Source organism: Hemicordylus capensis, chromosome 4 (assembly GCF_027244095.1).
Source record: "Hemicordylus capensis ecotype Gifberg chromosome 4, rHemCap1.1.pri, whole genome shotgun sequence".
Classification (NCBI taxonomy): Eukaryota; Metazoa; Chordata; class Lepidosauria; order Squamata; family Cordylidae; genus Hemicordylus; species Hemicordylus capensis.
The window spans coordinates 127572344-127598603 of NC_069660.1; the positions used below are offsets into that span (position 1 = coordinate 127572344).

Below are 26260 nucleotides of genomic sequence, written 5' to 3' on the forward strand. Positions count from 1 at the left end.
TCCTGACCAGGGGCTCAAGGTTGACTCAGCCTTCCATCCTTCCGAGGTCGGTAAAATGAGTACCCAGAATGTTGGGGGCAATATGCTAAATCATTGTAAACCGCTTAGAGAGCTCCGGCTATAGAGCGGCATATAAATGTAAGTGCTATTGCTATTGCTATTATTATTATTATTATTATTATATCCTGCTCTTCCTCCAAGGAGCCCAGAGTGGTGTACTACATACTTGAGTTTCTCTTTCACAACAACCCTGTGAAGTAGGTTAGGCTGAGAGAGAAGTGACTGGCCCAGAGTCACCCAGCTAGTTTCATGGCTGAATGGGGATTTGAACTCGGGTCTCCCCAGTCCTAGTCCAGCACTCTAACCATTACACCAGACTGGCATAGAGGGGAGTGTGTCAGGATTACTATGCAAAGTGGCAGTCCTGATTACTCCTGTAGCAATTCACTACTCATCCAAGCTGCAGACACAATACAAGCAGACTGTCTCAGCAGGCAATTGTTTCTTCCTAGATTCATGAATGTAGCATCTCTTGGATTCATCTGATACCAATATTCAGAGAGTGGGGGGTTCTGACAGTAGAACCATTTGCTACCAAGATCAACAAGAAATGCAAGCACTTCTAATCAAGGGCAGAGAAGGATCATCATTCTCTGGGGATGCATTCTTCATTGATGGATGGGAATACGTTCCTACTTCCACCCCCAGCCCCGCCACACACACACACACACACACACACACACACACACACACACACACACACACTTTCCATTGACTCCAAGGATGCTGAAGACAATGTCCCTGGAAACAAATTGTATTTGCTTTACTGCTTGGTAGCTAAGGCAGTGTTAGTTGCTTTTGCTCCCACTGTTGCCCCTGAGGTGGTACAGAAAGCTTCTGAGGGTCCCAGATCTAATCTCACAGAATCATAAGAACATAGGAAGCTGCCATATACTGAGCAGTGCCAGCCCGTGAATGCACCGCTGGGGTGGCGGTGGGAGGCACCTATAAGAGTAAATGAATTTGGTGGTTACCTCCACTCCCGCCGCACCTGAATGCTGTTTGGCAAAGCAGTGTGCCACCCAGCAGCCCCTGTGGCAGGGAATTGCCTCCGCCACTCACCTGGCTTCCACGGAGCCGAGCCCCCGCCAGCAGCCAGGTGAGTGGAGGAGGCGATTCCCCGCCGCCGGGGCTGCTGGGTGGCATGCTGCTTCGCCAAACTGCGTTCACTTGCGGCGGGAGTAGAGGTAAGCACCGAATTCATTTACTCTTAAAGGTGCCTCCTGCCACCCCCCAGCGGCGCATTCATGGGCCACCACTGATACTGAGTCAGACCGTAGGTCTACACAGTATGGTCTACACAGACTGGCAGCGGCTTTTCCAAGGCTGCAGGCAGGAATCTCTCTCAGCCCTATCTTGGAGAAGCCAGGGAAGGAAACTGGAACCTTCTGCATGCAAGCCTTCAGATGCTCTTCCCAGAGTGGCTCCATCATCCCTTAAGGGGAATATCTTTACAGTGCTCACACTTCTTGTCTCCCTTTCATATGCAACCAGGGTGGACCCTGCTTAACTAAGAGGGCAAGTCATGCTTGCTACCACAAGACCAGCTCACTTCTCTTGGGGAAGAATACATCACAACATAAAGACTTTGAACAGGACAGCATGGAAGATTCAGGCCTGACTCAGTATGATGAGTTGCTGTCTGATATTCTTTGGAGTGCTAGGAAGCAGTCCACCAGAAATCATATAGGTTGGAGTAAGAGAGTTTAGGTGTGTATAAGGTAAAGCATAAATTTAATCCTGGAAGTGCATCTATAAATCAGATCTTGTATATGTCCTCTTTAAAGGCTTCTGGACCCTCCAATACCTCACTGAAAGTCCAGCTTGTAACTTTTTTGTCATATCATCCTTCGATTCCAATGTGATGTTCTCTACTCTTTAGCAAAAAGGTTTATGAAAGATGTTAATAATCTGTTTCTAGTAGAGGAACCAATTCCACCTTGGAGCCTCTCCTTAGTTTTGTCAGCACTTAAGACAAAGCCATTTGAACTGATGGCTACAGTCTCCCTCAAGAATCTTTCTTTGAAACCATCATTTGTGATAGCCATTACATCAGCCAGGAGAGTTAGTGAGCTCTCAGTAGTGAAATTTGATTCACAGTTCCTGATAATCCACAAGTATAAAGTGGTTTTAAGGGTAGACATATCCTTTAGACCCAAGATTCCATCATTGTCTCACATAAACTGAAAATTATCCTTCCTACCTTTTTCTCCACATCTGGAGTCAAAGCTGGACAAGCATCTGCACACTCTGGATATCAAGCGGGCACTGGCTTTTTATCTAGACAGAAATAATAATTCAGGATTAACATGGCATTGTTTGTTTTCTACATTGGGAAAAACAAGGGCAAAGAGCCCTTTCTCATGACCTGTGAGAAGCGCTCAAAGGGGCAAGGGCAGAAAGCCTCGAAAAGATTACCTCCCCAGCAGACGATCCTCTCATTGTCGCTGGGCGGTCATATCGCCTGCCCAGATGTTTGCCGGTTTATGCAAGCAGCAGGGAGGTTTGTCACAAATTGTGGCATCTGGAGCCAAGAAATCATTTGTGCATAGCTTCTACAGGGGTGTGCAAACAGGTTCAGTGTTGAACGTGTTCAACCGTTCAGGGTTGAACCGAACAACCTCCTGTTCAGTCTGACTTTTGACTAAACCCTACTAGGGGTCCATGATTTTTTTTACCACTTACCCCCTCCAGGGGACTTTAGGTGGTGAGGGGTCCCTCCTCCCCCCGCTGGCCTCCTTGCCACCATAACTGGCCATCCAGCGGCCTCTCCAGCACGGTGCCCATTTTGGAGGCCACCACACCTGTGCAATGAGCCTCTGTGTGCCCTGGGTCATCTGTTAGGGTGGCATGGAGGCCAGCGGGGGAAGGGGGAACCCCCGAGGATCCCCCTGCCACCTAGAAGAAGTCCCCCAGAGTAGGTAAATGATTAAAAAAATATTTTTTGGAAGAAAAATAATCTGACACCCCCCCCCTCGGACTGAACCTAACCGGTGGGGGTGTTTGAGGGGGTCCCAGACTGAACTGGCCCAGTCCAGTTCGCGTCCAGTTCAGACTCGAACCGAACCAGGCCAGCTGGTCCCGTGCACACCCCTAGCTTCTACAGCAACAGAAAAGGCCAATACACAAAATATGCAACCACATTATATTGGAAGACGAAGAGAACGAGAACATGGTGTGGCTTTTAATCAAGCTGACTTCTCTGTTTAGTGCTCCAATGGCAGTTCGGCCACCCTGAATCATTGATCCTATATGCCTAATGTTTAATGGTAAACATTATGTATCAGGACAGACTTCCTTCAGACAGGATGCCATTGTAGCTTCATCAGCTCAATCCTCTTTCTGCACTGTGATAGCTATTCATAGCTATCAAATTGACAGGACCAGGTGAAATTGCTAGGAAGTCACAGATTTCTCAGCTAGCAAGAGCAGAAGGTTTCCTTGGAAATTACATAACAATCTAAACAACATAAAAATCACAGTGATGAATGCATGGGAACCAGGTACTAATTACTAGGATTTATGTATTTGTAGAACTCACTAACTCTTAACTTTTCAAGAGAAGGAAGACTAATTGGGCTCAACTCAACTCATGTTAGAGTTTGTTCTAACATGGGCAGAATTAGCTCTCTTTCTCACTGTATCTTGGCAGACCGACAATCTAAATCTTCTCTTAATTTATTATCTGTCAAAACCCTTGCTCGTACTTGACTCACTGGGATTTTGTACCCTTCCAGCTATATAAGAAAAATACAGCTTTCACAAATGCAGCCAACATGGCATTGTTCCCCAAGTTAAACATACTCACTTTTTATTTGGCAAAAATGTTTAAAAAAAAAATTGCTGACTACATGTGATGTTTTTGAAACAAGCTCTTAGAAATATCCTTGAACCCAAGAGATGCTGTTTGCTTTTGCATCAGAAATAAACTGTCACAGTATCAAATACTACCTTTGAGTAATCCACATCACTTGACTGATAGGAAAACCTGGGGTGGAGCAGGGGGTGTAACGCGTATGAACAATCAGTCTTGTGCACCAGTGACTTCACCCCCTCAGTTCAAAAAGCCACTTATATAATCACACATTTTAGTCCAATGGAGATGAGAACTGGATTCAGCTCTAGTAAATGAAAGCCAAACCCAACAGAGAAACGTGTGTGCTTCACAGGAAATGAAAACTATCATACAAATAGGCAAGTCCTCCGAATCATATCCATATTTAAGGATATACCTGTCTAACAACTATATTTCTCTCGCAGTGGGGGTTTTCTTACGAGCAGCCTAGCCTGGTCTAGGCTGCTCATGTATCACACCAGGATCTATATGGATCCTGGCATTCCCACCTGTCTGAATCTTACTTTTAAGTGCAGCTCTTAGTTGAGGTCGAGGGAGCAAGGGCTCCCTTAACCCGGCTGTTGGGATCATCTGCCTCCTTGGGCTGCATGTGTTGTGGGTGCTTTGTGGGATACCCAGAGGCCATGACGTGTCATTCCAGCCTCTGGAGCTGTGTGCTGCCTGGCACAGCGTTGTTTTTCTGGAGCCCAGTCCGCACTATCAACAACATCTGAAGGATCATCTGAGGGGAAGATAAGGTTTCACAGCCTTCTCCTCCACCCACCCCTCCCAAAAGGTTGTGTGAATAGCTCCAGTAAATATCACACATCTAGTAGCTGATGTATATTAATCATGTTAAGTCATGATTTGAAATGTTAATCTCACAATCCCAAATGCAAGGTTTTTATACAAATGCACACGTTGGCAATGTGCATTATTTTGTGCTCAAGTTCGTGCACATTGCTAACACAGGAAAGCACTGCCCTCGTGTTTCCTCCTTCGCACAGAAGGAATTGGATGTGATTCAGATTGCTAGAAAACCAGGAGGCTGTTCTCACATGCAGCCTAACCCAGGCTAGGAAAGCCCAGCCTGGGTTAGGCTGCACATGAGAACCACTAGGTTCGGGCCCGATCCTGGCAGGGCAGCACTGCCTAGCCCAACTTTGTAGCCCAGCTGTTAGCCGAGGCTAAGGGTGCGAGTGCTCCCTTAACCCAGGCTACCAGATTGTGTGTTTGCTGGGGCTATGTTTTAGCCCCCGCAGACACAGAGATGGGTGCCTAGACCCATCTCCTGGGGGAATCCCCCAATGCATCGTGTGTGTTGTGCGGTGCATCGTCAGATCTCTGGAGGCTGGGACACATCATCCCGGCCTCCGGAGCTCTGGGCTGCAGGCATGCAACGCGGATAGTCTGGGAGTGTGCTCGTGCTCCCAGCAACATGAAATTGGCCGTCTGGGTGGAAGGTGAGTTTAACAAGCTCCCCCCCCCCCGACACACACACACACCTGCCTGCCTCCTCGCCTGCCTGGTCATGTGAACGACCTCAAGGTTTAATTAAACTATAAGATTACATTTGCTCTCTCCAAACAGGTTTACTTATACTTTGAGTTGCATTTGCTCTCCCCAAAAACCCTTCTAACTATTCACACATCTAAAGCCAGGTCTCATTCTCAGTATTCAGCCTCCATGGTCCCTTCTCCAATTCTCCTCCTTTTCAGCCTCCTACCCACCCCATCCTGGAACCCTGCAACTTAATTTAATTTAATTCTCTCTCAATCTCTGCTCTTCTGGGGCAGTTAGTATGAGGTCGTGTGTTTGACAGCTGTCCTCACTTTCAATATTTTATTTTCATTTGTATTCTTTTCTACAATTCCCTCCTGCCCTCCCCATTTTTGCTCCAGATCCTCTGTGTTGAGGTAAACCTCTTTTGTCAGGTTTTAAATGTGCAAACATATATGCCACTTTATGCTACTGGTCTATTTATTGGATTAAGCTGGAAGGTTTTGATATGAAAGCTTAAGATGATATTGAAAACACATATCACTTCTATTGTAGCTACTAAAATCAGCTTTAGAACTAGAGACCTTGTATCAGGCATTATGTGGAGACCTTTAGCTTTTTATCATGGCTGTTCTTTGTTGCTATGGCAATAGAATTAACCATTTCATTAACATAATAGAATAAACCACATAGTTCTCCTTTGTCCTCATGGATAAGCCTGACTCAGATTTTACAATATTCGACAGGCTTGCATTCTGGACACCCCACTCCCCTGCCCAAGTTTATCTAAATGCTTCCAAAGGCTTGTTTAAAAAAATAAAAAGATGAAGCAGAAGCAGAAGCAAAGCTGTGTATTTTATCATGACATTTCCCCTCGCCTTCATTGGTTGCCTTCTGCTAAGTGTCCCCATGAGAAGGCAAGTAGACTAAAGAACCAATGGCCACCGACAGTGAGAATACAGTCATTTAACAACCTCATAAAGGAACAAGAAAAAGGGAAATCACTTGTTTAGTCTGAACCTGTCTGTCAAGTCTGATAAGCTGCAGGCCTTTTTCATAGTTAAGGCTTCTTTCCTTTTCACACAAAAATGGGTTTAAACCTAAAGAACAGCCCAGCAGAATAGCCTGGGCCAGGCTGCTCATGTGGAGTACCAGGATTGCTCCTGATCCTGGTGCTCCCACACAGCCTAACTCGACTCTGAAGCCCAGCTTTTAGCCAAGCTTGCGGGCATGAGCACGCCCTTAACCCAGCTGCTGGGATCGTGTGTCTCCTCTGGCTGCTGGGATCGCAGCCCAAAGAGACACAAAGACCAGCCCCTAGAGCACCTGTCTCATGGGGGAATCCCCCAATGCAATGTGCTCGCCATGCAGGGCGTTGTGGGATTTCTGTAGGCTGGGACACATTGTCAGCCCACCACCCACAGGCCGCCCGCCCACAGGGTCATGTGAATAGGTATACGTCAGAAAATACATGCTCTGAAATAAACTGAATTATGTGACTGCGCTCTGTTAGCTAGTTCAGAAATTACAGGATACGCAGACTTTTGATATTCTAAATAAGCAAGTAGAGGGCTCAGGTGAGTCGTGTGTCTCCTTTAATGACATGTGTTTAGAACACAGAAAGCTCAGACCTTGCATCTCCTTCCAGGGAGACTTGATGTCTCTTTGTCTGCGGTACACACACTCTTGAGAAGGGGATCAGATGCAAGTTGCCTTTTTTACCTTCTAAATATGCATGGGAAGAGGAACTGAAACTCATTAGCATGCCCTCTTTCCTTGCTTTAGAACATTTGAAGGCACTATGAACCAGGCCTATTTGTCTTCCTTTCTTCCCCCAACATCAAAACTTAAACAGCGTAGGTCCACTATATCTGAGGGAACACCTCCCCATGTTCAAGTGTAATGAAAGAGATGATGCTGAGCACAGGCAAAGCGTCTTTGAGAGCCCCAGTGTTCTAATGGGAAGGTCTCTCCACAAGTACAGCATTTATCTCTTCAGATAAAATGCTGTAATCATCGGTGTGGAGTCAAAGGCTGAATCAGTAAGGGAGTTACAGGCACGCATGTTCTTGTAGACACTGTGCTTGTAGCATGCACACTCTTGTAGACATTGTACTTGGGTATAATGTCCATGAGTAGAAGAATGCCTGAACGGGGCCCTTCTTTCATATTTCTCCCCATCCCTTGTGGTCTGCTATAAAAGCCATCCACTTTATGGATCTCACTTCCAACAGAAATCTGCCTAGCCTGTTTAGTTTTTGCCCTCAGATTTGGCCTAAAAGCTTCCAGTTGCAGGTGCAGAATAATGCTGTACTGGGACAACATCAGAGTAGCCACCTAGTGCTGCAGTGGGGAAATGACTTGATTAGCAAGCCAGAGGTTGCTGGTTCGAATCCCCGCTGATATGTTTCCCAGACTATGGGAAACACCTATATCAGGCAGCAGTGATATAGGAAGATGCTGAAAGGCATCATCTCATACTGTGTGGGAGATGGCAATGGTAAACCCCTCCTGTATTCTACCAAAGACGACCACAGGGCTCTGTGGGCGCCAGGAGTCGACTCCGACTCGATGGAACACTTAACCTTTAGGACAACATCAAGGCCTACACCCAGGACTTGCTATCAGTGTGATAGATTGTGCTGATTCTATGGTACTAGTGACTGCCATCTTTAGTAGCAGTATTAAGGGAATAAACTGGGATATTCATTCCTTTGGAAAGAAGTTGCATTGGGACTTGTGCATCTTACATTTTCTCACAGAGATGAATCTGGTGATTGAACAACCCCCCTCTTGCTTACTGCTAACATCAGCTAGAATAGCTAGTGAGTCTGTATCCCTTTTTGCATCCTCTTTGTTTTTACTTTGCAGAACTTAAACAATGGCCTTCATTTCCGCTACTTACAGCAAGACTAATTTCAACTAAGACACTATGCTGTTGGTGGCAGCAGCCAACATCCTGACTGGTGCTGCTTAACAGTTCCTGACTAACACAGTAGTGACAATCACATGAGCACAATTTTTGCCAGTTTCCCCATTCCCCTGGAAGTAAATTGTGCCACTATAAAGTATGTCCTGAGGGTTGCATGGCCCTCGGAGACATATATTTGAGCGACAAAGAGCTTCTGGCGAGGAGGGGAGATGGCAAAATCCTCTCCCTCGCTCACATGATCAGTGCTGCTGAGTTGGACCCATCCACAACAAGCATGCATCTCAAGTAGAGCCCATGCTGCATTAGGATGCTGGCCAGTAAATACAACTGTTTTGCTGCAAATCTTTAAGAGATGCTTCCTACCTCCTGTTCACCAGCTCAACAGTTATAAGAAAGCAACATGGTACAGATATCGCCTGTTTGTTAACAGTTATGGCCATAATTTATTGTTTTTATTGTTTTATTGTAAACTAACCAGAGACTTGCATTTTGGGCAGTAGACAAATGTGTTTAATTAATTAATTAATTAATTAATTGTGATTAATTAATTCTGTGTAAAAGGGGAGAACTGAACTGTTCATTTGGCTCTTTGCTTTCTGATCCACTTTGTTCCACTATTTAATTCAGATAATGTTCTTCAGCTGTTTGTGCTTTGCTGTTGTGCCTATGATTCAGTCATTGATTAAAACAATACAGTTTCCCCATAGAAGACTACCAGCTTTGATCCTACTGCTGGAACTTGCCCCAAACAAAATAGCATGTCTACCTTACAGTCCAGTGCAAAGGGGAAGAGTAGCTGAACGAACCCTGGTAACCTGTTAAAGGTGTGGCTCGTCTCTTATATTTAGCAGGGGGAGAGCAACTAGTCCTATTCAGCCCAACATGGCTTCCTTCCAAGTGACTACTGCCAATCTCTCCTTTCTGTTTCTTTTTATATTTGTGAGCCCCTTTGGGACAGGGAACCGTCTTCTCATTCCTTTTGCTATGTAAGCCATGTTGAGAACTTTTTTTTTGTTGAAAAGCACAATCATCATCATCATCATCATCATCATCTACAAAGATCTACAAATTGAAATTGAAAGGCTGTGGCAGAAGAAGACCAAAATAATCCCAGTGGTAATTGGCGCCCTGGGTGCAATTCCAAAAGACCTTGAAGAGCACCTCAACACCATAGGGGCCACAGAAATCACCACCAGCCAATTACAAAAAGCAACTTTACTGAGAACAGCCTATATTCGGTGGCAATATCTATAATAATAACAGCAACAACACTGATAATAAAATTCAGCCATCCCAGGTCCTTGAGAAGGACTTGATGTCTGGATAAAACAAACAAGTCAATAACACCTGTCTGACTGTGTAAACAAAAATAATAAGACTGATGATGATGATGATGATGATGATGATGATGATGATGATAAACAAACAAACAACAACAAGATTTCTCCTGATCCCTGCTTCAGTGCTTCTGTAAACAAATATGTTTTGGGAACTGAGCCACTGAATTGTGTTAGCCGTTGAGAAGTGAACAGTTTTGGTAAGGAAAAATCTTGCCGTTGCTTCATTTTCCTGCACAAGAGGGCAGCGTTTCCTTAAATCCAGGCAACGCGGCACTTAGGAAGAGCTTTTGTCAGTTTACAGTAACACAGCGAGCATGTGATATCTTACTAATTGTTTGCATTTTCTAATTGTCTCAGTCGCAAGTAATTTAATGCATGAGGTAAATTCCTGTCCAGTTTACAGCTATTAAGGAGCTAACTAAAGAAAGGGCAACTACTCTACGATGTCAGGAATTCCAACACACTTGCTAACTCCTTTCTTGTATGCCCAAGGATTTGTGGTGTAGGCTGCAAGTCAACTGTTTATATTGCTACTGACATTTTATCTCCAGTGTTACATAAATGTTTGAATACCTGATGCCTCTGTGCTCCAGAGCTGTCTTTCAATAACGAAGGAAAGGGGGAAATTGTAGGTTATGATAGGGTACATGCTGTTAAGTCACTAAACCCCAAGAGAAGCTTTTCTGCATTCAGTCTCAGCTTTATCCCGGTTATCTGAAATGCGGATTCAAAATCTTACAACTAGAAATGTGTGGCATTAAATATCAACTGTTTTCCACAGTGAGACAATTCAGATCCCCCCCCCCACACACACTTATTTCTATTTGGAAGAAAGAATAATTGCTGTAAACAAATACCATTCTGTGTTACAGGCTGGTCCCAGCAACATCCTAATGACCATCCCTTGAGGGGAACAAAATCATTTCTATGGACACCAGTGAGTGATACTGCCAAAATGATCTCAGTTCCCAGAATAAAAATTGTACTAGCAAATAGACCTAAATAGAGCTTCAGCTGGCAACTGTGTGATATTATACAAAAGAAAGGATCAGCTCTTTGTTAATTAAATTTCAGTCACAGAGACCATTTTTATAAGTTAAATATTTGTGCAGTATCTTGAGAGAGAGAGATTGTGCCGTCGAGTCAGGGTCGACTCCTGACAACAACAGAACCCTGTGGTTGTCTTTGGTAGAATACAGGAGGGGTTTACCATTGCCATCTCTTGCACAATATGAAATGATGCCTTTCAGCACCTTTCAGCTGCGGCCTGATATAGGTGTTTCCCATAGTCTGGGAAACATACCAATGGGGATTCGAACTGACAGCCTCTTGCCCCCTATGCAAGTTGCTTCCCTTCTGCACCATTATGTGTATGGCAATTGCCACAGACATTTCCTTTGGATCACTGTTGCTGCTGCTGCTGCTGCTGATATAATTAGGTTTCATAAAGTTGGACCACATTATGAAAACCTAACCAGGGTTCGTGGCACTTAAAGGTTCGTCTTTGTGTGCACAAAGTCAATATCGGTTTTCCTACTTTACATCATTCCATTTTATTCAGAGGTGAATAAAGGTTTGTGGCTACTTTCCTTCATTAAGAGATGCATACAAGCCCATGAAGATGACAGAGAATGGTAGTCCAAGTAAAATGCATGGTTTCAGGAAAAGATATTAATGAACATGTTGTTTTCATCCAGTTTTTCTTAAGCTCTAATTGCTTGTTACATCAAGCGCATGCTGCAGAGACCTGGCACATTTTATTTTTTTTACAGCTTTGAGGGTGATTTAAACAGGGAAATGGAAGGGTGTGTTCTTAACTCTTTCCCTATTTCTTGCTCTCTTCTGTTGCTCCCTGCTCCTGAAGCTTTTTCTTTCAAGATTCCTAACTATATCAGGCAGCAGCGATATAGGAAGATGCTGAAAGGCATCATCTCACACTGCGTGGGAGGAGGCAATGGTACACCCCTCCTGTATTGTACCAAAGAAAACCACAGGGCTCTGTGGGTGCCAGGAATCAACACCGACTCGACGGCACACTTTACCTTTAAGAAAGAGGAAAGTGGCTGTAATTTGGAGCTACACAGCAATGGGCAGAGAAAGGGTTAAGCATCCCACTCCCCCTGCACGTTAGTATTGGCCTGTAAGGCCCATATAGTTATCTCTCAGATTGCAAAGAGAGCTCTAAGGCTGAGAGACCTTGTGGCTGACACAATGTTTGAAGAGGGGCATGGATTGCCAACTAGGTTTGCCAGGTCCAGATAGTGAAAAACATTGATATCCATCACCAAAGAAGTGGAAATAGAGGACACTTTTCACCCCAAAAAAGTCTCCCAAAAGTCTCTGCATAAAATTTGCATATATTTCATGGTATTATATATGCATATTTTGGGGGGAAATTGGATAATTTGAGAATAAATACAGCTCAGCATTGTGAAGCTGATGACCAGGTGAGCTGTATGTCTGCTCAGTCTGCTGTCTAGGTGCTGAGTTCTCAAGGCTCCTGCTTCTTAACTGTAAACCCATCTCCTGGTTAGGTTTTCCATGCATGCAATCCGCTGTCCTCCTCCAGAGTCACCCAGCCTGCTCTCCCTAGCCAGGCCAGTAACTTCACCTCTTGGCTCGAGGCAGGGCAGCCAGCCAGCTACTGAGCCAGCCTCTTTGCATCTGCATGCATGCATACTCTCCCACTCATTTGCTGTTCTCTATGACTACAAACATGTATATGCAGCTTTTCAACAAAAAGTTTCATAGTGGTTTTCAAAGCAGAATAAAAAAATAAGATGCTCCCCTGTTCCCAAGCGGCTCGCAATCTGAAACTAAATGCATGGTAACACCAGCATCAGCCACTGAAGAAATGCTGTGCTGGGGATGGATAAGGCCAGTTGCCCTCCCCATGGTAAATAGAAGAGATTCACCACTTTAAAAGCTGCCTTTTTACTCAGTTAACAGGGAGCTAGCGGAATCAAGTTAGCTCTTTAAGCAAGCTGCACCTATTTGTGCTATTGCATCACATGGCTCTGCAAGCTGCCACTGAAGCAGAACTTCCCCTCTGGCTTCCCCATTGGATGGATCATCACTAGGATGCCGGCAGGAGAAAGAGACAGGAAGAGAAGCTGCTCATGGGGTCAAAGTGTTCTGTGTGAACAAAATGTTCCCGCTGCTCCCCAGAACTCCCCAGAACACCACAGCAAATAATTTCCTGAAGGCCAGGAAATTTAGGACCAACAAAAGGAAGTACTTTTTCACACAGCGTATAATTAATCTATGGAATTCTCTGCCATGGGATGTGGTGATGGCCACTAGCTTTGATGGCTTTAAAAGGGGCTGAGACAAATGCCTGGAGGACAGGTCTACCAGTAACTACTAGTCTAGTGTCTATACCTCCAGCCTCAGAGGCAAGATGCCTCTAAATACCACTTGCAGGGGAGCAATAGCAAGAGAGAGGGCAGCATGCCCTCAGCTCTTGCCTGTGGGCTTCTCCGAGGCACCTGGTGGGCCACTGTGTGAACCAGGATCCTAGACTAGACAGGCCTTGGGCCTGATCCAGGGCTGTTTATGAATGCAAAAGTTGTTTGTTTCCAAATAGTCTCTACTCCTCCGAAACAAACAAACAAACAAACAGAATCCCCCCCCCAAATAGTTGCATGTCCTCTATAAAAGTCCATAGTTAGCAACCCTATTGCCAACTTTTGTTTTTAAACATGCTGATACCTGCCCAGAGGCAAGGCGGTGGAAGCTAGTATGCTCCAAAGACAGCAGAACAGCAAATATTTTTTTTTGGTATGTTCTGTTGCTCGTGCCAGCAGAAATGGCAGCCCGAACCTGTACATGAGTGTGTGTACAGGGTGAAGGAGCAGCAAAGGGAAGAAGGTGGCAGATCAATACCCATAACTGCTGTATCAAGCAGCCATGTTTTTCTGCCACTACCTCTCCTGCCTCTGCAGATCACCAAGGTAGCTCCGGAGGAAATATACACATGCACCCTGCAACCTCTCATGATTGGGTAATGTTAGTTCTGCTGCCAAAAGTCAGGAGGTGGAGGTATGCATGCTCCTGTGAAAACTGTTTAGAGTGGTTGTGTGCTGGCTCCAATGTTGGCTGGGTGCCAACCAGCTTTCAGGTGAAGGCACCCCCATCTTCGAACTTTTGGTAGCATAGTATCTTCTAGTCTTGAACATCTGGATCATTGTTGGTGTTGGATGATGAGGATGATGAGGATGATGATTTGATGAAATTAGGTTTCAGAAATATGCCCATTATATAAGAACATAACCAGGGTTAGTAGCACTAAAGAGTCACCTTTAGTGTGCAAAAAGTAAACATCTTCTTTTCTCCGTTACATTTTCCCGTTTTATTCAGTGGTGAATACAGGCTTACAACTGCTTTCCTGCATTGTGAGCTGAAGCTGAGCTTCACAACCTGGTTCCTTTGTGTGCGGGGCTAGGCTAATGAAAAGGCTGCTGCTGATTTCTGACTCGAAAATTCCCTCCACCACCTCAAAATTCAGGCTTTAAACACACAAACATCTAGAGATGTGCAAGCCGACTCAATTTGAACCACAGTTCGAATTGAACTGGCCTAGTTTGGGAGGTCTGAGTTCGAACTGGTCTGGCCCCCCAAAGGGGGGTACTGGTCTAAATTTGAACCGGACCAACCCCGCTTCTAAAGAACCAGTTCATGGGCAGCTTTGGGTAAATATTTGTAAAGGGGCCTAGCCTAACGACGGGAGGGGGAGTGAAAGAAAAGGTAGGCCCAGCCCAGGCTGTCATTTGGAAGGCTGGTGCGGGGGGGGGGGTGTTGAAGGAGCCTCCGCCGCTATCTCCACCACCAACTGCCTTCAGGTATCTATCTCCCCCACCCCACCATCCTTAGGCTAGGGAGTGTCACTTTACTTGCAAAGGGGGACCCTTACTGGATTCCCCTTTACAAGCATTTACCTGAAATGGCCCGCGAACTGGTTTGACCTGGTTCAGTAGTCGGACCAGACTCAGTTCAGCCAGACACTGAACCGGACTGGGTCAGTTGGAATCCAGTTCAGATTTGAACTGAACCAGCAAAACTAGTTCCGTGCACATCTCAACAACTATCTGACCTTAAGTGGAACATTGCATCTTTCAAGTGCCACAGCACAATCCTATTCATGTTTACTCAGAAGTAAGCACGTGAAGTCCAGTGGGGTTGCCTCCCAATTAAGTGTGTACAAGATTGCTTTGTAACAGGTATGCTTGTATGAAGCAAGATTGCCTGGACATAGCGCTAAGTGGATGAGGAACTGCCTGTGTGGGTGCCGCACCCAGTACAGGATTTTGTGCACAGGCATAGCCCTGGTCAGGCAATTGGTAAAATTGCACTGATCAGCTTTTGGGAGAAGGAGAGGAGGCTACATTTGGTACCTCCATTTTCACTCACTGCTGGACAGCTGGATGGTGCTGTTGCTGATTTTCTAATATGATTTATGATATTCCATGTGAATATTGGGCAGCCGAGAGTGGATACAATTGGCTTTGGTCTGACCCATATGTACTGCTACTTGTAATGTACTGAAGTGCCTGGAAAGTAAATGTCCCCATCAAATGACCAAGAAAAACGTGTTTTGTAAAATGATCTGAAAAACGCAGACACACTTCTTAACCTGGCTTTTTATAACCCTGGATCCACTGAACTGTACAATTACTTCTGTGAGTCCAAGATGCTGTTGTGCGTGTGTATAAGTATGTCTTGAAATTGCTGTTGAAATTGGGAAGAGTTTCAAAAGTATTTAATGTTATGATGGAGCTATAGTTCAATCTGGAACTCAAAATGGCCATTACATATGGAACTGTGTGGTCAGAGAATTCTCCTTGTCTCAGCTTGGAATCATCTCAATGGTTACATGATTCCTCTAGGAGCGTTTGAATAGAAGGGAATTCAAATTTTTTCTAGAGTTGTCTCCTGGTGTAACATTGTGGCATACATGCTGGTGGTGCAACACACACACACACCCCTTATTGTATTGCCCCTGAGAAGTGTAGTTCTCAGCATCACCAGAACAAATGCACCTAGGAATAAAAGGTTATAGATCCTGATGGGCGATAAAAACCACAAGAATTGTGCAAGAATACAAATGCTGCTTTGCCAAGTGATCTGGTCACATGGTTCACAGTTTCATCATGGGAAAGGGATTAATATTAAAGAATATCTGTGTATGAACCTACAAAGCAGCCTGGTGAGCGCTCCGTTAACCTCATTTTTTTGCTCGTGTGTCACCGCAGTGTGCAGTGTGCGGTGACACATGAGTAGACATGCAAGCAGCCTCCTGGGCTCAGGGGTCTCTCCAGGATGCCCAACACACTTGTGTAGAGCACCCTGGAACTTCTGGGTGCTGCGTGGCCTCCTATCCCTGCAGCCCCCGCCGGCTCCGTGATGGAGCCGGCAGTCATGTGGGCAGCCAATCCAACCACTCAGGGCTGCCTTTTGATCATCTGCGGGGCCTGCTCTCCCTGCAGACCCGAAATAAGCTCTTCTCACCAATCATGAGAAGAGCTTCTATATCATGCATAATGTGGCTCAGTGTAACATCATTAGGCAGATAGATACAGGAAATCAAGGATCTGTTTGGTGTCTCGTTCTACCACAATGTGCTGAAACATTATGCCTGGCTGGAAGAAAAGGGGCACTCATTGACCACATAATCACTCCAGATGCAATTCAAGAAAAATTAATGGCTGGCATAGTGCATCGCAACATAACATTTGTGCCATTGCACAAGAGTGCTGTTGCAGTACACACAATAATTGTGCAAATACAGTTACACAATTGCCGACCATTATTTCCAATGGCCAACCACTCCATAACTTTTTTGTGTCATTCTTGCATGTAGTGCAGCAGCACTCTTGTGCAACTGCATGGACGTTACATTGCAACATGCATGTAATATTGCACTGTATGTCAGCCAATAAAATTTCATTCAGTCCTCAGGATGTTTGTTTAGAATTGCTTTCAACAGAGCTTACTTCTCAGGATTTATTATTAAGATTGCAGCCTTGCTGTACTACTGGGGTCAATGAGAGTACTACATATGCGTGCTTAAATTTCTCTCTTGGAAACCAATAAAACTTAATGGGACTTGGCTTTACCTGGATTGTGCCCTTTCTTTTTTGCCTACCTAAAGATAATCTCAGTCCTTTTAAAAATAGTCAAACTGTACGTGTATTGGTTAGTTCACCAAGTGTTAGTGTTTACAGATGGCCTAACTTGGCAAATACAAATATTCTGGGAGTTAGAAATCTGGTGGGAGTTAACACACTGCCAAAAGTAAAGTGTGACAATTACGACTCCACAACATGTAACGATTACTCATAACTTAGTGCTATTAAAAACTCCAGGAGATGCCCCAATGTACCAGCATCAGGTAGTCACCTGATTAGGGCTGCAAAGTTACAGGTACATTATGTTTCTCCCATGCAGAAGAATGGGGCATGTATGACATGTTTCTCTGGAAGCCCCAGCAAAGTGGTGCGTGCACAGCCAAGGACACAGACATCCTCTGCTCTTTCTCCCCAAAAGTCCTTTTTATAGCTGGATACATTCAATATTCAAACTTCTGATTTAAAATATGGCCCTGATCCAAATGCATGCGTGCACAGCCATCCCAATTAAATCCTCGGAATACTCTGAGTTGCTGAGTACTGCCTATCAGCTGTTGGTCAGGAAGGAGAGATTAGGAAGAGATTCTATCTCGCTCCTCACTTCCCCTCCTGAACAGGTGATGTATTTAGCATATAAGTACAAATACATTCACTTGTCTCACTTCAGGTCATTACAGACATACATAACAATGTAAAACAGTCGAAACAGGAGAAAATACAAAAATGCATCAGTTAGATTATCAGATTAGGATAATGAGTTGCCTTGACCACAGTGGTCAACTAACTTATTTCTAACTTTCTGTGCCAGCAGAACAGATAAAACAACACTGTGTGTGATGTACATTGTTCTGATCTCCTAATAAACAGCAGATTTCTTTTGTTCTGGACATCACCTATGGCAGTGGAATCCGCAAATCAGGGTAATAATTTAACTCTCAGAAGTGTTTAAATAGAAGTGTAATGTAAATATGGTCTACTTCCTAAAATCCCCATGTACATGCACTGATTAATTGGCACCTTGGGGTGATGTGACATCCCTTCTAAGTTCATGGATGGCACTTACTGAATCTTAGAAATCTTCTAAAGGCTCTACACATGGAGGACTGAAGTAAACCATGGAAGTGAGCATTTATAGAGGTTGTTCTCATGCACAACCAAGACCGGTCTAAGGTCTTAGAACCACCGGGAGCTGAGCAACTCCCCAAACCTCTGCACTCCCTGGGGCAGCTGGTGACCATCTGGGTACAAGATCAGTGAGCCCAGCAAGGACTGAATAATCATCTGCGGGGAAGGTAAGTTTAAGCAGCCTTCACTGCCACCTGTCTGGTAGCCTTTCACACTGATCATGAGAAAGGGCCCATAGTGTAGAGCTCTTTTATGCACTGATACAATGGGAGAAATGAGATTCTTGGGTCACTTTAATGCCCTCTTTATAGTAAACTCAAGGACACCTTGCAGGTCTTTGGTGGAGACAAATACTGGTGTATATGAAAGCCCTTCTCTGAGCCATTTTTGGAAGGGCGGTAGAGAAATCGAATTATTATTATTATTATTATTATTATTATTATTATTATTATTATTATTATGGTACAGTGGGCAGAGTGTCAGACTTGGCCCATGAAGCCCTGGATTAAAATATCTACTCAGCCACAATGTTCATTAGGTGACCTTTGGTTAGTCCCTAACCCACAACGTACCTTGCCTCTCAGATGTGGTGTGTTGATAAAATGAGACAATGCTGCCATGTGCTTGAGGAAAGGCAAGATGCACACATGATGTTAAAAAATACATCCACTAAAGTTATGATGACATTATTATGGAACCACTGAAGTTGAGCACTCTATGAGCCCCTGGTGGCGCAGTGGTAAAACTGCCGCCCTGTAACCAGAAGGTTACAAGTTCGATCCTGACCAGGGGCTCAAGGTTGACTCAGCCTTCCATCCTTCCGAGGTCGGTAAAATGAGTACCCAGAATGTTGGGGGCAATATGCTAAATCATTGTAAACCGCTTAGAGAGCTCCGGCTATAGAGCGGTATATAAATGTAAGTGCTATTGCTATTGCTATTGCTATTGCCTTGCTGAGTCCTTGGGGGCTGGCCGGCCTGAGGTGCTCCAGCTGGTGTTGGACTATCATCAACCCCAGCCACAATTTATTGTAGATGGGAGTTGTCCTCCACAAATAGCCGAAGAGCCTCAGATCGGCCACCCCTGGCAGAGAATAGCGAGGATGGGGGCATATAATATCATGCCATCAAATGGTGCCATCTAAAGTGGTTAAACAGTGAACAGCAGGTAGAACCTGCCAACATAATGTAAGGAGCTTTCAGCATACAGAATACAGTGGCTGATGGGATGCTCAGACTCAACAGAGACAAGAGGGTATTGCTGTGCTGCTGCCATCAGCATGGAAGCAGCAATGCCATTGAGGAGGACACCAGTTGCACTACCAGTGTTGCTGTACTTCCCCCCATTCGCCATGCTGGAAGAAACTACAGTAGGGATGTTCAAACAGGTTTGACCCCCAAACCTGTTCAAGGTTGAACCAGTTGGGTTCGACTGTTTGGGGTTGAACCAACCAACCCCTGTTCGGTCCGACACCGGACTGAACTCCTCCCGAAGTTTGTGGGGTTTGCAGACTTTTAAATTCTTTTGATTTTTTTCTAACCTTTTACTCCCCTTGGGGGAGTTCTGGAGGTGGCGGGGAGGGGGTCTGCGGAGGTTTCCTGTCCCCCTGCCGGCCTTTGAAATTACCCCCTTGCCCAGTTTGGACGCTCTGCAGCCGTTTTTCAGCCTTCACCCGGCGACCCGGCAGCCATTATCCAGGCCACGTGCCTGCGCACATGGCCTCTGGGTGGCCCCAGCAAGGGGGTAATTTTGAAGGCTGGTGGGAGGAGGGGGAACATCCATGGACCTCCCGCCGACACTGCCCCCAGGAACTCCCCCGAGGGGAGTAAAAGTAAGTGTGTGTGTGTGTGTGTGTGTGTGTGTGTGTGTGTGTGTATGCCTTATACATAATAAAACCTTTATATATATATATAAAGGTCCGTGAACCCACCCACGCCCAGACCGGACCGGACCGAGGGTGGGGGTTTCAAGGGGATGCCGAACCGAACTGACACTTGATGTGTGAGCACTGTAAGAGATTCCCCATAGGGGATAGAGGCGCTCTGAGAAGAGTAGAAGGTTTCAAGTTCCTTTCCTGGCATCTCCAAGATAGGGCTGAGAGAGATTCCTGTCTGCAGCCTTGGAGAAGCTGCTGCCAGTCTTTGTAGATACTGAGTTAGATGGACCAAAGGTCTAGCTTCCTATTTTCCTACCCTCCTATCTCCGCTAAGACTGCACATCATGTCGGCAATTGGAATCTTCGTGTTTTTAAGTTGTTTCACTCAAAGCCGGCAGAAGAATGGGAGTTATATGGTGACATGAAGTAGCTTGCCATAGTCCATTAATAAAAATTTTAATGGGAGAAGAATGCACTTCTGTGTTTTCACAAAGGACTGTATTTGCAAAGTTCTCCTTTACCTTATTGGAGAGCAATACCCTAAGCTGGATTGCTTTTCATTCGGATTCCACGCAAGCCAAATAAGAGACTTCTGTTTACAAATGGGTTAATGAGTTGTGTAGCCCAGTTCTCTGTCATTACAGTACTTAAGCAGTGTAGCCACAAATTTAAATCACACAGTGTTTGTTCGCTTGACATTCCAGAGCATTGATTCACGCTGCTGCTTGGCCTTTATTTAGCAGGAATGAAACAGCCATTTGAGTTGCTTCTTTCTGCTAAAAATGTACTGGATATATTTTTATGGCGAGTTCCATTAAGCATGTGCATGGAAAAATAAACCTTCTTGGTGTTAAAGAGTGGCTCCATTCCCCAGAAAAAGGAAATCTGACTAGGGACTTATGGATGATACATTCAGATACAAAATATATTCCTTCATAATGCTAACACTTCAGATGTGCCAGCTGGATTCCTGTGGATAATGGTGTGTACAAATGCTAGATGTAATGTGAAGACTGCATGCCAAATTGCCATGCTAATTAGTTATGGGTGAATGTTCCCTTTTTTGACATAATGGCATTTGGAGACTTCAAACTAACCAACAAGCCAAGTGCTGAAGGGAGAGATCAAAACAGGGTTTCTGAAAGCACTAGCTTTCACCCACTCCAGGCAGCAAATCTCTGCTTCCGATGAACCTCTACAAAGCTCTAAACATCTGTACCTATTTCATATGTTACAAGTGGAACCTAGTTGTTCATGCGGCTGCCCTATAAGAGTAGATAGGCTGGTTCCAAGTTTCAGGAAGCCCTTAGCAAACTGACCCCATGGGTGAACTCCTACATGTGTGTGTCCCAAGAGATTCACTTCACCTCTATTATGGCATGAAGGCTATGGGCAAAGAGATAGGGGTCAGCAGTGAACATTTCAGAAGGACCTGGTCCCTCAGCAGCTGCCCAATGATGCTGATCCCTACTCCTGGTCCTGTGAGTAGACAGGAGATCTACAGTAACTGCCCAAGCAACTCATGATGTGCAATTCTAAGATCTATTTTAGAACTTGTGCTGCTGCTGTTGCAGATCTGCTGTAGGCTGCTGTGCTGCCAACATTGCCCTATTTATTCCCATTGTCACAATTTGGAAAAACTGTGGAAACACTGGTAACACTACCAGCTGTCCTCTACAGCACTGCCACTGCTTCCAGATCTGCAGCAGTGGCACTGCAAGTTCTAAAAGAGACATTAGAGCAGTGCATCATGTTGGCCATTGTCTGATATACCCCATAGACTGACTGAATTGACTGACTGACTGACTGACGGACTGATTTGTTTGATGGTTTGTTTGTGAATCATCTTTCTGCCTTGACTAAGGCACCTAAGGAGGTTTATTAAATATTAAAACAAACATGTTACATATTTTGAAAAGCTGTGTTATTGTTGCCATAGATGGCTGTATTTCTCTCTCTCGAACCCCCTCCATTGTGCCCAGAATCTGGTTCCCAGGCATGAGAATGTAATCAGTCCTGTTTTTGGTGCATTCTTGCTGCTTTAGACACAATAAAGGGTCAAAATGGGCCAGGAAAGAACCATTCTGGTACTGCAGTAGCCTGACGGAAGAGGTAGTGGCTCAAAAGCCTGAACAATGGTATCAGTGCAGGCTTGGATTTCCCCAGCCTAAGGGGTTTTTGCAGTGAATTGGCATGATGGAAAAATGCCAAGAGCTTTCAGGAATATTTTGAGCGTCTCTTGATAATGCCCCCAAAGCAACACCTAATGAGTCATCCTGGAGAATCACTGCCTGCTTGCAACCAAGTGTTCCGAGACAGAAGTGACACCCCTATATTATTGGATATAAGGCAAAGGGGACTCATCTTTAGTCATCATCTCCCCTCAACTGATGGCAGTGTTGATGTTCAGCGCTACAGCTTGTCACTGCTTTCCGCAATCCACAAGCAGGATTACTTCAGACCCCAGTGAACTCATCAAGTGGTTTAGCCTGTCCGAGGCTAAGCTCATTATAGAAAATCTCATTTACTGGACATGCCACCCATATCTTAATTGTGGATTCATTCGTTCCCTCTTCTTCCTCATTCAGAAGATTTACCATACATCCAGGACACGCCCTTAAGCTGAATTCCAGTTAAATATATTTCAACAGCCCCAAAGACTGAGAACAAAAGATGTACAGATCTCTCTGAGAGATGTTAAAATGGTGATGAATTATTCGTGGAGATATGTGCAGTTGTCAAAAGCCCCATGAAACAGCATTTCCTGCCATGTTTAAATATTACTTTTTCTCAGTGATGTCTCATTGAAACAAATTGCTTATAGCTCTGCTTTTCATATAATTGGAAGTACAGTCACCAAATGACTTACGCTGAAGGCATTAAGTTTATACAAGATACATTTTTATTTATATACAAGCAAATGCACACACACACACACACCCCGCCACATACACACCGGTCATGCTGATGAGTATGTGAGGAGAGAGCTTGTCTCTTGCAAAGACCTCTGGAGGATCACAGTTTACATCCTCACAATGCGATCTTCTGAGGAATCCTTGCTGGCAAGGGCCACCAGGCCCCCAGTATCAGGTGTGAGGGGCAGGCTTCATCCTTACCACAACAATGTCCCAAAGTCCAGCACTTTATTTCCCCTCCCCAAAGCAGTGAACAAATAGGAATCATTCACTTATGGGAGAAAGTAAAGGGGTACGCATGAGGAAATCACTGGGGGAAGGCTAGAACCTGGTCAGTGGCCCAAGCCTGTTTCTGTCTACATCGTCTCATCTGATTTCTGCTTCTTTGGTCAAACTAGTGTGTGACAGAATGTTGGGTCCTTGCTTTTAGACTGATGGATTTGTTTGGGTACGGACATATGAAGCTGCCTTATGCTGAAGTTAGCCCATTGGTTAATTGAGCCCACTACTGTCTGTTTGACTGGCAGCAGATTTCTGGGTGTCTTGAGCAAGGAGAGGTCTCCCTGAGATCTTTTTAACCAGAGATGCTGGGGAATGAGCCTGCAGCTAAACCATGTGATCAGCCACTGAGCCCTGGGCCCCTTCCTGGCTGTTCAGAATGCAGAAATGCTATGTTAGGTCAAACCAAAGTTCTAGCTAACCCAACCTCACACCAGTGTTCTGAAACAGCTCACAAGAAGGGGTTACAGGAGGTAGCAATCCTTTGTTATTTGCCCCCTTCCTCCTGCAGTATCTGGCATCAAAGGTATATTGGCTTGGTGCACAGAGGCTTTATTTCTAGCTGACACAACTAATAGCTAATAGCAAATGTATCTTTCATTGACTACAGGCTCCACGTTATATACAAGTCATCCCCATGACACGATGCTCCTGTTCCTGCTGTGATATTGCTAGGCTCTTACCACAGAACTATCATTGCAGCATGTAGGAGGCATTGAAATCAGCATAGGAGTCAGGCTAATCATAATTGCATGGTTGTCTGAACTTGCATAAATCCCTCCTGCTCAGGTTGCTCCAAGCAGGGTAGCCCAGCTATCCTACCCTGCTCTTAACCAAGGCTGGACGAGAGGAGAGCTCTCCTACCTTGATTCTCTTGTCACGTGAAGCCACTTGTCTCTTCTACCCAGCCACCAAAATCCAGCATGCCCTCCTTCACATGGCTACAGTAGAGCTATAAAGGGACTGCTGTCCATGGATGTGCCACTTTGCAAAGTACAGTCTATAATCCTGAAGTTGGAGTGGCTTGAACAGGGCTGGGTGTGCCTACTTCTCCTTTGTGGCCAATGGGAGGGCAACTGCTGATATCATGAGGCTTTTCTAGTCTGCTGGCAGTGCAAAGCACTCTAGGAAGGCATGAAAGGCCTCTGATGACTTTTCATGGACAGAGAGGACTTGCAGCTTCCAGTTTCAAAGATGGATGCTGCACCTGGAGTAGTCATGTGTTTCCTGGGGTTGCTGTCCCAAAGAGAGGTTCTGGCTGTGTGCTGCTAATGAGATAGGAGCTCTCTCACCCTACAACCCACTCCCAAATGGTGGTGTGAACAAGCCTAGAGAGTGTTCTCCTCCTGGTCTCTGTGTTATTGGCAGCTGCCGGAAGGGGCAAGGAACATTCATTCTGCCATGGAGCTGAGCTATTGTAAGAGCTTGTACATATTACAGTGGGGAGCAGGAAGTGAATCCACTGCTGGGATGCTGTTTTCAGCAGCTTTGGAATGCCATGAATAACTGCTACTGTGTGTCGGGATGGCGGAAGGATGGTAGGGTGCGGCGGGGATGGCGGTGAGAGCTCTTCCCATGGGCCCGCCTACCTCCCAAATGACAGGTCAGGCCATCTTTGGGCCATTTGGGGGCTCTCTGCACATGGGAAAAAGATTTAACTCCCCACCCCCAAGCCCTTTACTTCTAAAGGGGAATCCTTGCTGGATTCCCCTTTACAAGTATAGCCATTGAGCCCCTCAAGCCGGAGCGGCAAATCTTTGGTTGCCTACAGGTGGCAACAAGCTTAATCCGCCCCTGCCCCTCCCCACTAAATGTAAAAGAAGGACCACTTTGAAGGGTGCCTCTTTTCTCAGTTAGCAGCAAACAGAATGCTTATCTAGTCTAGCCCAAGGGATCTAGTCTAGCTTAAGAGATCCACAGCAGAAACTCTCACATGCAGGAGATCTTGCACAGTAAATCTTATGCACAGCCAGATAACTAACCTGTATGTTTTTGCAGTTGGATCAGGGGTATAGTGGTGGGGGGACATGCAGGTACTGAGGGGGGAGGATGAAGGTACAGAGAAGCACTGTACTTCTCGGCTTCTCTGGCTGTTGGGGTCGGCATGGCCATTGGGGCTATCATGGAGGGCACCTGCACTTCTGAATTTGCAATGACATCACTGAGTTGGATGTTTGTTAGTTAAAGATCGATCGATCGATCGATAGATAGATAGTTCGTTCACATTGAGGTAGGTCTTTGTCATTGTTCAAAGCACTTAATGTGCCCTTGCAACAACCCTGTAAGATAGGTTGGTACTATTTCCTTGCATAAATAAATGGAGTGGAGACTGAGGCTCAGGGAATCATTCACACAAGCCCATCTGGTGAATTCATGGCCAAGACAATGAACCAAGGATCAAATGCTTGATCTTAATAACTGCATGGACCATATATGCCCCTCTTCCCAGCTTCAAAGTATTGTTCATTATTGTTGTTTTATGTACACTACCAGGATTTATGTATACTACAAGAAGCTAAATTCATTTGCAGGCAGATCTACAGTTATTTCTACACTAATTTACAGTCAGGTTAGATTTACACAAACATTGTTTCCATCATTCCCTGAGATCATCAGGACCCAAGCTGGTAAAAGGTTAAAACCGGTGCCATGATTTGTGCTGGAAACATCCAGGAGCCAGTGCAGATATGATATGGTAAAATTGGCTTGAATCCACCAGTGCTAGAACAGCAGCTTCTTGTGTTAGCAGAAAAAGTGTAGGACAGTAATCTAATCTGGAAGTCATCAAAGCATGAATGATAACAGCCTACTCCCCATCATCCAACAGTGGCTGTAGTTGGAATATGTAAGCTGATAAATTCCAAGCCACAGTTACTCCAAAGGCAAAACAGAGCCCTTAAACAGTGGAACTGATCCTTTGAAGAACTAGTGACTACTCCCCAGCTAACAGTGGCTGACACCTTGGCTATTGAAGCACTTGCGACAATGCAAAGCCTTTGTGCTAACTACTGGAGAAGTCTGGAGTTTGTGTTTCAAACTAGTGTTGTGCTAACACAAGCATGCTTGCACCACGGTATGCAACTGTGGAACTTTCTCACAACTGTGCAACTGTGCAGTTGTGCAATTGCACAGATCCCTTCTTTTTAGCACCAGACCTTCCATCTTTTTGCACTAGTGCAACTTTGCTCATGATGCAAGCATTTTGATCATCAGGATGTCAGGAATACTTACTGAACACATTCACCAAGAAGAATACTTTTCCCAGTGCATA

The 26260-nt window shown here is 45.1% G+C and overlaps 1 long non-coding RNA gene across 1 annotated transcript in view; it reads right to left on the bottom strand.

Annotated features, from left to right (window-relative positions):
* LOC128322092 (uncharacterized) overlaps positions 1-14700 on the bottom strand; it is a 34752-nt gene extending 20052 nt beyond the window's left edge. Inside the window, exons 1-2 of the long non-coding RNA XR_008305517.1 lie at positions 14605-14700; positions 2264-2340 (exon numbers count right to left, since the gene is read on the bottom strand). This is a non-coding gene — a long non-coding RNA (uncharacterized LOC128322092). The remainder of the gene's footprint in view (positions 1-2263; positions 2341-14604) is intronic.
* Between the last annotated feature and the right edge of the window lie 11560 nt (positions 14701-26260).